This window comes from Sminthopsis crassicaudata, chromosome 3 (assembly GCF_048593235.1).
Source record: "Sminthopsis crassicaudata isolate SCR6 chromosome 3, ASM4859323v1, whole genome shotgun sequence".
Taxonomy (NCBI): domain Eukaryota; kingdom Metazoa; phylum Chordata; class Mammalia; order Dasyuromorphia; family Dasyuridae; genus Sminthopsis; species Sminthopsis crassicaudata.
Window position 1 is genome coordinate 90,103,338 of NC_133619.1, and position 11,487 is coordinate 90,114,824.

Below are 11,487 nucleotides of genomic sequence, written 5' to 3' on the forward strand. Positions count from 1 at the left end.
GATTTAAACTCAGGTCCTCCTGATTCAGGGCAGATTCTCTATCCACTGAGCCACCTAGGTGCCCCTAGGATCAATATTTTTATGCAATTTATTCCTATTAGAGAGAGATTGCCCTACATGTGACAGCTATATTATAGAATTGTCCTTAGTTTTACAATGATAAAAAGGAAAAACATTGAAATTATCCAATTGAATAGGATTTTTTAAGGTTTGTTATTGATATTGTTAAATAGAGAGAGCAAAATAACTTACTCAAAAACAAGGATAATAGTTAAATGAACATGCCACTAATAGAGGAAAAGGGTATTTTCATCCAACCAGTTCTTTCCCCTCCTCCCCATCTTCATTTGATGTTGATCAAAACATACCATTGGCCATTTAGTTTTTTTTTTTTAAAGCAAAATATATTATACCTATGCACACATATACAATAAAGAAATGGGGGAAGGGAATCAAAGAAGAGAGAAAACTATGCTGCAGTAGTTAGGATATGGATTAACCAAACCTTATTTTTCTAATTATGAATGTAGTGTTTTCCTTGGGAGCACAGTTCTAGAGTTGCAGGCTTTCTTTGTAAAGATCTATCTGCTGCTGTGATACATCAATTGTATTCTTTCCATCTGTGCAGGTATGTCTGTTTCACTGATTAGCTGCCCATCAAATCAGAATCTGATCTGCCTTAGTGATAAACCCTGTCATTCACAGTATGCTTTCATTAGTTTATTAAGTAGTTTGTGCCTTCTAATCTTAAATTGAACTACTGCACCATCTTGCTCTGCTACTTTCAAATTAATGTTGCTGTTAGTTGTAACTCCTTCTTTTGACCTTTTGCCAGCCATGGAGAATTTGGGAGTCTCCTCAGCTGCCACTTTACAAAAGAGGCATTAAGAAGATCCACTCCAAGGCAAGGTGGTGGGGAAGAAGCAGCGTGGTAGGAGCAGGAGGAGGTAGAGGAGGATTAAGATGATGATGATGTTAGTGAGGAAGAGGAAAATAAGAAGTAGAAGGAGGAAAAGAAGGAAGAAAAGGAAGAAGAAGAGGAGGAGGAGGAAGGAAAAGATATAAACATAGTTTTAATAATGTTACTCAGCGCTGAGCCTATTCACTTCATATAGCCAACTCATTATAAATCTATGATCCTTATCTAACATACAGGGTTGTGAAAGACCTTAAAGATCATCTAGTGAAATTTTATGTCCATTCCTTTCCTTCTTCTTGCTTCTTCTTGTTCTTCCTGCTTACTCTTCTTTTCTTTCTCCTCAGGTTCTTCTTTGCTTCTCCTCCTTTTCCTCTCTTCTTCCTCTTCCTTCTCCTTTCTTCTTCCTCCCCCTTCTGCTCTTCCCTCTTCTTCTTCTTCTTCTTCTTCTTCTTCTTCTTCTTCTTCTTCTTCTTCTTCTTCTTCTTCTTCTTCTTCTTCTTCTTCTTCTTCTTCTTCTTCTTCTTCTTTTTCCTTCTTCCTCTTCCTTTTTCTCCTCCTCTTCCTCCTCCTCTTCTTTGTTTTATTCATCTTAGTCTGAAGAACAACATCTTTGATTAAAAATAGAGAACTAGTGAGAAATAGTGTTTTTAATGCCTTTGCCATTTGACATTGATGGTCTTTACCTATTCTGTTCTCTTTATCTCTACCTCTCCTCAAACTCTATAGTAGTGGAATACTCTAGTCTTCCCTTCTTTTATCTAAATCAACATCAGAAATGGTCTTGTAACCTTGCAACTCAATAGCAAAGAACACTAATGGTTGTCATTTGTCTTTCATCCTGGAAAATGGATGTTACATCAGGGAGGTAATGCCATGACATGAAAGGAAGGAAGGAAGAAAAGGAAGGAAGGAAGGAAGGAAGGAAGGAAGGAAGGAAGGAAGGAAGGAAAGATGGAAGAATGGAAGGAAGGAAGAAAAGAAAGGAAGGAAGAAAGGAAGGAAGGAAGGAAGGAAGGAAGGAGGGAAGGAAGGAAGGAAGAAAGGAAAGATGAAAGAAAGGAAAGAAGAAAGGAAGAAAGGAAGGAAGGAAGGAAGGAAAGATGGAAGAAAGGAAAGAAGGAAGGAAGGAAGGAAGGAAGGAAGGAAGGAAGGAAGGAAGGAAGGAAGGAAGGAAGGAAGGAAAGAGGTAAGAAGGAAGGAAGAAAGGAAGGAAGGTATTTCCTAACTGACCAGTTCCAGTTGGGTCCCCAGTGGGTCAGCTCCAGAGGTTGTTTATCCTCTATTCTCAAAGAGGACCAGGATCAATGAAACTCTGATAGCAGAATCAGGTCTAACCATGGAATTAAATTTGTGGGAAGAATTTGCATCTCTGAGAATAACACCTTTTCCCCTAAAGCAGAAGTCCATTCTTACTGAAGAAACATTAAGGGTTTATCAGATTATTAGTAATGTTCATATCTTAAGGAATTTTTACAAGAATATTGGACTAAATAATGTTAATGTATTTTCAATTGCTATTCTGGAAAAACAAAACAAAACAAAACAAAACAACTTTGTGGCAGAATAGCCAATATTTTTTCTTGAAATGTTCTGCTCAAATGATGTTCCAGTTTTGCATGTAATTCATTCACTATAAATGTCTTGAAGATGTGTTCTGTTTCTCTCTTGAAGACAATTTCCCTTATTCAGAGATGATGATGATAATGATAGCAGCTTGAATTTATGTAGCACCTAGTATTTGCCAGGCACTGTGTTAAATACTTTACAAATATTATGTCATTTGATCTCACACAACAATTCTACAAATTAGATGTTATTATCCCTGTTTTATGGTAGAGGAAACTAAGGCAGGCAGATTAAGTAACCTGTTTAGTGTGACAAAGGTATTAAATGCCTGATATATTTGAACTCATTCTTCCTAACAGCAAGACCAGTGCTTTATCCACTGAGTCACCTGGTTATGGGAAAGGTAGTGTCATTAGAAACTAAAATAAAACAGCAGTAGCAGCATTTCCAAGCTACAGATGAAGTGAAAGCTTTTAGAACAAATATATGTTAGGATATGAGCATTATTTTTCAAACTGACAATGGACTAAAGTAGAAGGATTTTACCTTTAAAGACAAATGTTCTGTAACTATCCAAAAAAACTGTGTAGCACTAGATTCTTTCATTCAAAAATTAAAGTAACTTGCCCAATGCAAAGCTCCAAGAATTAATTCCCTTGACAGAGAATGCTCTTTGCATTAAAAGTAATCATGTCTTATTTTATCTTATCAGCATCCTTCAGGAATTAAACTCAAAGGTAAACAAAAATATTTATCTGAAAACAATGTTTTAGGATAGACACTTTATCTCCTTATGTAGCATTGACAGCTACTGAGCTTTGGAGAGATATTTTTCCTTCTTTTTTTCTTCCTATGGCATCTTAGTGTAAAGATTCACTTCAGCAAACCTGACCATTGATGATTTTAAATTTTCTATGAGAAAAATTGCATAAATATGTTATCAATTAATCATCAATTATTTATTAAACACTTACTAAGTGCTAGATACCATGCTAAGCTCCAATTATATAAAGAAATGTAAAACACTGTCCCTTCCCTTAAACAGCTGATGATTTATTGGAAGAGACAACATGCAAACAACAATGTATATATTATATACAGAGTATTTGGAAGTTAATCTCAAAGGGAAGATACTAGCAGTAAAAAGAGGACTAACCACCTGATATATAATTAATAAAGGAGGTGGGTCAGTCATATACAAAATTTGAGGAATAATTGATGAATTGCCTATATACTCTATTAATGTGCATACAAGGTCAATCTACCAGAGGTTATCACAGCAATGGAGCTTCTGTGACGTACTTAAAGAAAGACAGGAATAAAAATTGTATAGATAAAGATGAGTATGCACATATGACACATCAGTCCCATTTCTAAAAGACTTCTTTGGTTCCCAAGTGTTGTTAGTATAAAATGCAACTCATAGGTTTAGAGCTGGAAATTATAGATAATCTAATTCAATCTTTTCATGTTAAAGTTGAGAAAATATAGAAACAAAGACAAAACACACACACAATATATATATTATATACACACACACATATATATATATATAGTATGTGTATATTATGTATGCATCTCTATACATGTATTTTAATGTGTATATAAATGCATGTATGTATATGTATATATGTATATGTATGTATATCAATAGATATACTGATGGAAGTAGAGTTTATAAGAAGCAGAACTAAGGATTTGTACCTATAGCAACTCACTGGTGGACTAATAAGTTTTCTATTACTACAATATGCTGCCATTACTCTTCTCATTGGCATTTAAAGCTTCTCCCAGAATGGCTTCAACCAACTTCCCAGAAAGATTTCATATCCCATCTATTTATTACTGTGTATTATAGCCAAATTGGTCTTTTTCTTCTTTTGTACACAACATTTCACCTCTCATTGCTGTCTTTTTGCTTGTGTTCCTTCCTTACATCTATCTTTTTAAAATAGTATCTTCCTATAAGTTTTAGGTCAAGTACTACCTCCTACAAGAAGTCTCTCCTGATTCTCCTATATTAGTGCCCCATAAAATTATTTTCAAATACTTTTGCATGTATTTCATAATTATCTCTGTACTTGTTATCATCCCACAATAGACTGTAAACTCCTTACAGGTAAGGTCATATTTATACATACATTCACATCTATGTGTATATATAAATGTGTGGAAATCAAGGCAGAGATTAAATGGTGACACATTTGAACTAAGCTCTTTCTGTCTAAACATTATTATACTCCCACAATACCCCCATTACATATATGTACATGTAATATTTTATATAAACACATGTGTGAATACATGTGTGTAGGTATATTTATATATGTGTCTGTGTATGCATATGCATACATATATATCCCTAATACCTAGCACAATGCATGGACACAGTGAGTGATTAATAAATGTTTTTTTTTAATTGAATTATGAAATGTATTGTTATCTGAATCATTATAAGATGGGCTGACATGGATAAGATCACAGATCAATCATGATGTTTAAGTGTAAGTAGAGAGAATCAAAGCTGATTTATTTAATTTCACTTTTTAAGGCAGGAGGGAGAGGAAATAACTTTTCTCAATCGCTTTTACGTAATCAATTTTGTATATATTGCAGATATACGCTCTTTCTGTTCATTCTTTATACCTTCATTCATTTAAATCCTACAAGTCTTGGGAAATTCTGAGAACATGGGGATTTCCTGTGAAGATCCCATACGTCTTCCCTGCCCTCCATATTCATATGTTCCTGGTTTCAGATAATATATTTGTCTTATGAGTTCTTGCAAATTCCCCATTCCAAAGTGAGCTCCTCAAACTTATTATACTAAAATTTTAAAGGTCATACCAAAATATAGCATTTCCAACTCTCTCCAAAAATGGTAACCATTTAACATTCATAATAAAAGAATGTAGAACAGGTAACTAGTCAATGTCTAATCCTCTAATTTGTACTCTTTGAAAAGAGATTAGGAGAAAGCAAAGACAATGAAATGTGACTTCAGAAATCCCCATCTCTCCTAGATTGTTTGCATTTGACTTCAATTCATCTCTCTCTGTCGAAAATATCTTATGTTTAGGTTCATTCCAAACTAGATGCAGGTATTACAGGCAAAAAAACCACAAGGGACTCAGGGAAGGTTCATTTGGAGTATAATAAGGGCTTAAAATACTTTTCTTCTAGCTTGTTTACTTAAAGGATTTAGGAAGTTTTTGAACTTTAAATTATGGCTTTTTTCCCTTTAAATTTGACTGTGAGATGGTATGCTTCTTGAATTTATTCTTTTTAGCTCATTTTGTATTTCCAGGTAAAGACTATCACTCAGGGTTAACATTCTGGCTCACCCTCTAAACCCTTGGCTTTCACTAACCCAGTGATGAAAATACCTCTCTTGTTAAATAATAGAGAAAAGTTTATAAAAGAGTTAGAAGCAGTCTCTGAAGTTGTTCTGAATTTGGAAGAGTTGGATATAGTGGATCTGAACCTGGAGCTAGTCCCACTGGTTTTGTAGTACTACTAGTTCTTTCCATTAAATCCTTGTAAATCTTCAAGTCATTATTCTGCTACAGATAGCACAGACTAATGACTATTTGTACTCATAAAGTGATCAAAGGGACTTGGTGGCTGCTCATAACTTAAGCCTCTTAATCTCTAGTTAGAAACTCTCCACACTGGAGGAAGAATCTAAAAGGAAAAGAAGGGAGCACAAGGAAAGAGAACAATTTCTTTTATTGTTTTATTGTTCAGGTTAAAAAAGGAAAAGTTTGTGGAAGGATAAAAAGAAAAAGTGAAAAGATGGGAAATAGAAGCGAAGAGAGATAATATGTATAATGCAGAGTAGAAACAAAAATAAAAGATTATATAGAGAGCAGTAGGAAAGGAAAGAAAAAAAGAGAGAAATAAAATAACTTCTACTTATGTATACTCTTTCTTTCAGAAATCATTGAATGACAATAAATACTTCCAGAGAATATGGAAAAAAAGGACATTTTCCCCTTTGGACCATTTCATAGGAAGTCTGGTCGGAGAAACAAAACAAAACAAAACAAAAACAAAAAACCTACAACATCTCATTGATTTCTGATTTAAATTAACCAGCACTTTTAGTATGATGAATGGAAGTTCATGGTGTCACAGTGATGATGATTTTTGCCACAAAGTATAAATTTAAAAATAGCAAATTTCACTTGGTAGAAATTCAACAAATCATTTTTCAAGCAAATACATCTTAAGGGAATACACAACTAAAACCAAACAAACAACAAAAAAATAGCAAGTAACCCAAGTATTAGGAAAGCAATTCAGGCAGCTTATTTTGCAAAGTCTCAAAAATATTTCAAGAATATATGTGCTGTATTTAAACTTTTTAGAAACCAAAATCTTTAGCAATGTGTCGAGTTTCATTATATCTTGACTTATATTTTAATATATTTTATTTAACTAAATATTTCCCAATTACATGCACAATTTTTAACATTCATTTAAAAAATTCTTTCCTTTTGTTCCACTTCTTCGCCATTCCTTGAGAAGGTAAGCAATATGATTTTGATTATACATGTGAACATGATCATACAAAGCACATTTCCGTATTAGCTATGTTGCATGTAAAGAAGAAAAAGTAAGTCAATAGGCACTCAGAGTTCATCATTTCTCTCTGGAAGTCAATAGCATTTTCCATGACTGATCCTTTAAAATTTTTTTAAATTATTGTCATGATCAGAGTAAATATACATTTCACAGTTGATCTTTCTTATAATATTGCTGTATATAATTTTCTCCTGATTCTGTTCACTACACTTTGCATTCATTCATATAAGTCTTCTCAGGTTTTTCAGAAACTCTACTCTTAGGTTCAGGGGGTGGAGGCAATGTGGAGGAGTAAAGTCAGGAAGCTGATTGAGCTCTCCTAGTTTCCCTGGAAAACCACATGAAAACAAGTCTCTGAACAGAGTCTGATGGAATGAAATCTCTCTCCAGCTCAAGACCGACTGAAAAAAAACTTCAAGAAAGATCTGTTTCACTGGGTGAAAAGGGTGTTTAGACCAGCTCAGACAGACTTTGGGAAAGCCAGTGAGGAGGTCTTAATCATAGCAAATAAACAACTGAGACTCTCAAGCAGTGGTCCTCAAACTTTTAAAATAGGGGCCAGTTTACTGTCCCTCAGACTGTGGGAGGGCCGCACTATAGTAACAACAAAAACTCACACTCTGTCTCTGCCCCTCAGCCCATTTGCCATAACTCTGTGGGCCACATAAATGTCCTTTGCCTGCTGCATCTGGCTCACAGCCGTAGTTTGAGCCTTGAACCCTTGCAAGTAGAGTAGCTAATCAGTGGGGCAAGCCCCCAGTCATAGCTCAGAAGGCAAACTCTGGGAAATGAGGCTGTTTCCTAGAAAGAGCAGCCAAATTACCTCCTACAAAGTCAAGAGGTCCCTGTACTCAAAACCAAGGCTCTGAGCTGCACAGGAAGCTTGGGACAGTTTCCTTTAGCTCAGGAGCAGAGTTCCACATTAAAAGTTAAAAAGAAAAAGAAAAAGAAAGAAAAAGAAAGAAAGAAAGAAAGAAAGAAAGAAAGAAAGAAAGAAAGAAAGAAAGAAAGAAAGAAAGAGAGGGAGGGAGGGAGGAAGGGGGAGAGAGAGAGAGAGAGAGAGAGAGAGAGAGAGAGAGAGAGAGAGAGAGAGAGAGAGAGAGAATGAGAAAGAGAAAGAAAGAAAGAAAGAAAGAAAGAAAGAAAGAAAGAAAGAAAGAAAGAAAGAAAGAAAGAAAGAAAGAAAGAAAGAAAGAAAGAAAGAAAGAAAGAAAGAAAGAAAGAAAGAAAGAAAGAAGGAAGAAAGGAAGAAAGAAAAAGAAAATGAGTAAGAAACAGAATAGTACCTTGACTATCGTATGCTACTATGGTGACAGGACAGACCAAAATAAAAACTCAGAAGAGGATAGAATGTCCACAGAAGAAATCTCAAAGAGTGAGATAAATAGGTCTCAAGTCCAAAGAAGCTTCTTGGAAATGCTCATAAAAGACTTTCAAAAGCACATAAGAGAGGTAGAAGAAAAAGTGAGAAAAGAAATGAGAGATATGCATGAGAGAGTCAACAGATGGAAAAAGAAGGAAAAAATTGCCTGTAAAAAAACAATTCCTTCAACAGTAAAATAAACCAAATGGAAGAAGAGATACAAAAGCTAACTGAAGAATATCATACATTAAAAACTAGAACAGAGCAAATGGAAGCTAATGACTGTGAAACAGCAAGAATCAGCCAAACAAAATAAAATGAAAGAAAAAAATGATGTGAAATACCTCATTGGCAAAACAGCCAATCAGGGAAATAGATCCAGAAGAGACAATTTAAAAATTATTGGCCTACATGAAGGTCATGACCAAAAAATGAGTCTGGATAGCATTCTTCAAGAGATCATTAAGGAAAACTGCCCAAATATTCTAGAAAAAGAGGGGGGGGGGGATACTCATTGAAAGAATTCATTGATCACCTCTTGAAAGAAATTCCACAAGGAAAACCCTAAGGAACATTGTTATGAAACTCCAGAACTATAATCTCAAGGCAAAAATATCACAAGCTTCCAGATAAAAACAACTCAAATATCAAAGAGCAACAATCAGGATTGCCCAGGAGCTGGCAGCTTCTACAATAAATGATTCAAGGGTCTGGAATACCATATTTCAGAAAGCAAAGGACTAGGCTTACAAACAAGAATTAACTGCTCAGAGAGACTGAGCATCATCTTTCAAGGGAGGAGATGGATCTTCAATGAATTAAGAGACTTTCAATCATTTCTCTTGGAAAAACAAACAAACAAACAAACAAACAAAAAACAAGCAGAACTAAACAGGAAATTTAACCTACAAATACAGGACTCAAGAGAACCATTGAAAGATATACAGGGGAATATATTTTATTTAAAGGTTATACTGTTTATCCATCCCTAAATGGGAAAACAATATCTATACTTCTTGAGAACTGTTATCTGTCACTGGGGCAGACAGAGCAGGGTGCGTCTCATGAACTGAGGATATAGTTGTGAATGGATTCTGATGAGATGATATCAAAGAAAAAGACATTAAGGGATGGAATTGTACTTGAAAAAGAAGAAAGAAGAGGCATAATGGAATAACTAGTGCACATGAAGAGATGCAAAAGACCTATTAGAATCCAGGGAAAGAAGAGAGGGGGAAGAGCTTTGTCTGAAATTTGATCTTATCAGTTTTGACTTTGAGGGAATAACTTAATCATTCAGTTGTGTATAGAAATTTATCTAGCCCTTCAAAGAAGTAGGAGGAAAAAGAATAAAAGAAAAGGAAGAGACAGCATAGAAGGGAGGGCAGAAACACTAGGGGGAAAGTTAAGAGAAGAGGAAGGGCTGATAGAAGAGAAGGTAAGAGGAGGTTAAAAAAAGGGGGTGGAGGTGATAGGAAATAAGATAGTGGGGGTGGGTAAACACACACACACACACACACACACACACACACACACCACTAAGAACAGTGTGAAAAGAGAGAATAAAAGTATCTGAACAGAGGAGAAAATAAGATGGAAGGAAAAACAAAGCTGGTAATCATAACTGTTAATGTGAATGGAATGAACTCTCCCATAAAATGGAAACAAATAGCAGAGTGGATTGAAACCAGAATCCTATAATATGTTGTTTACAAAAAACACATTTGACACATACAAATATGGAATAAAGGTAAATGGTTGGAAAAGAATTTATTATGCTTCACATGAAGCAAAAAAGCAAAAATGTTTGTAGTAGCTCTTTTTGAATTAGAAAAAAAATTGGAAAAGGTGTGGATGCCCATCAATTGGAGAATGGATGAAAAAGTTGTGGTATATGAAGATAATGGAATATTATTGTTCTTTTAAAATGATGAAAAGGCTGAATATAGAAAGGCCTGGAAGGATTTACATGAACTAATGTTGAGAAGTAGGAATACATTGTACATAATAACAGCAAGAATGTGTGATGATCAGTTATGAATGGCTTGGTTCTTCTCTGTAGTTCAGTGTTTCAAAACAATCCCAAAAGGTTTTGTATATAGAAAATGCCATTTGCATCCAGAAAAAGAACTAAGGAGCTTTAATGTAAATCAACAAATTCTATGTTTACTTCTTTTTTCTGTTTTTTTTTTTTTTTTTAATCTCTCACATGTTTTTTTCCCTTTTGTTCAGATTTTTCTCTCCCATGATTCATTTTGTGGTCTCAGGAAGTGATTGGTGAATTCTTTCAATGGCTGTTTTAGCTTCTGATTCTAAGACATCAGGGAAGTTTTCCTTTATGATTTCCTTTAAGATAATATCTAGATTCTTTTTTTTTATCATGGCTTTCAGGAAATTCAATAATCCTTAAATTGTCTCTACTAGATCTATTTTCCAGGTCAGTTGTTTTTCCTAAGAGATATTTTGTATTTTCTTTTATTTTTTGGTTTTGTTTGACTGACTCTTGAAGTCTTATTGAGTCATTTACTTCCATTTGTTCAATCCTAATTTTTAGTGTATTATTTTCTTGAATTACCTTTTTTTGGTTCCTTTTGTATTTGGTCAACTGAATTGTTTTGTTTATTGCACTATTTTCCATTTCACAAATTCTGTTTTTCAAACGGATTAGTATCTTTTTCATATCTATTTTGTAAGGAGTTATATGCTTTTTACATTTCATGAAATCTGTTTTGTAGGGAGTTATATGCTTTTCCCATCCCTTTTTGAAAAGATCTCATTTGTTTTCCCCATTTTTCTTCTTAATCTCTTTTAAGATTCTTTATGCAATCTTTCAAGAAAGCCTTATGAAATGGGAACCAACTCGTATCTCCCTTTGGGGCTTCATCTGGAGTTGATTTTCCTTTAGGAACCTCAGGATTTGAGGTCTGTTCTTTTCTATCTCCATAAAAGCTGTCTATGGTGAGAATTCTTTTTGATTTTTGTTCATTATTATTATTATTATTATTTTAAGGCTTGAGGTCTGCTTTTAACACAAAGGAGTGACAGCTGCTTT

The 11,487-nt window shown here is 34.4% G+C and overlaps 1 pseudogene; it reads right to left on the bottom strand.

Moving 5' to 3' along the window:
* Positions 1–552: 552 nt before the first annotated feature.
* LOC141561892 (small ubiquitin-related modifier 2 pseudogene) lies at positions 553–839 on the bottom strand (annotated as a pseudogene).
* Between the last annotated feature and the right edge of the window lie 10,648 nt (positions 840–11,487).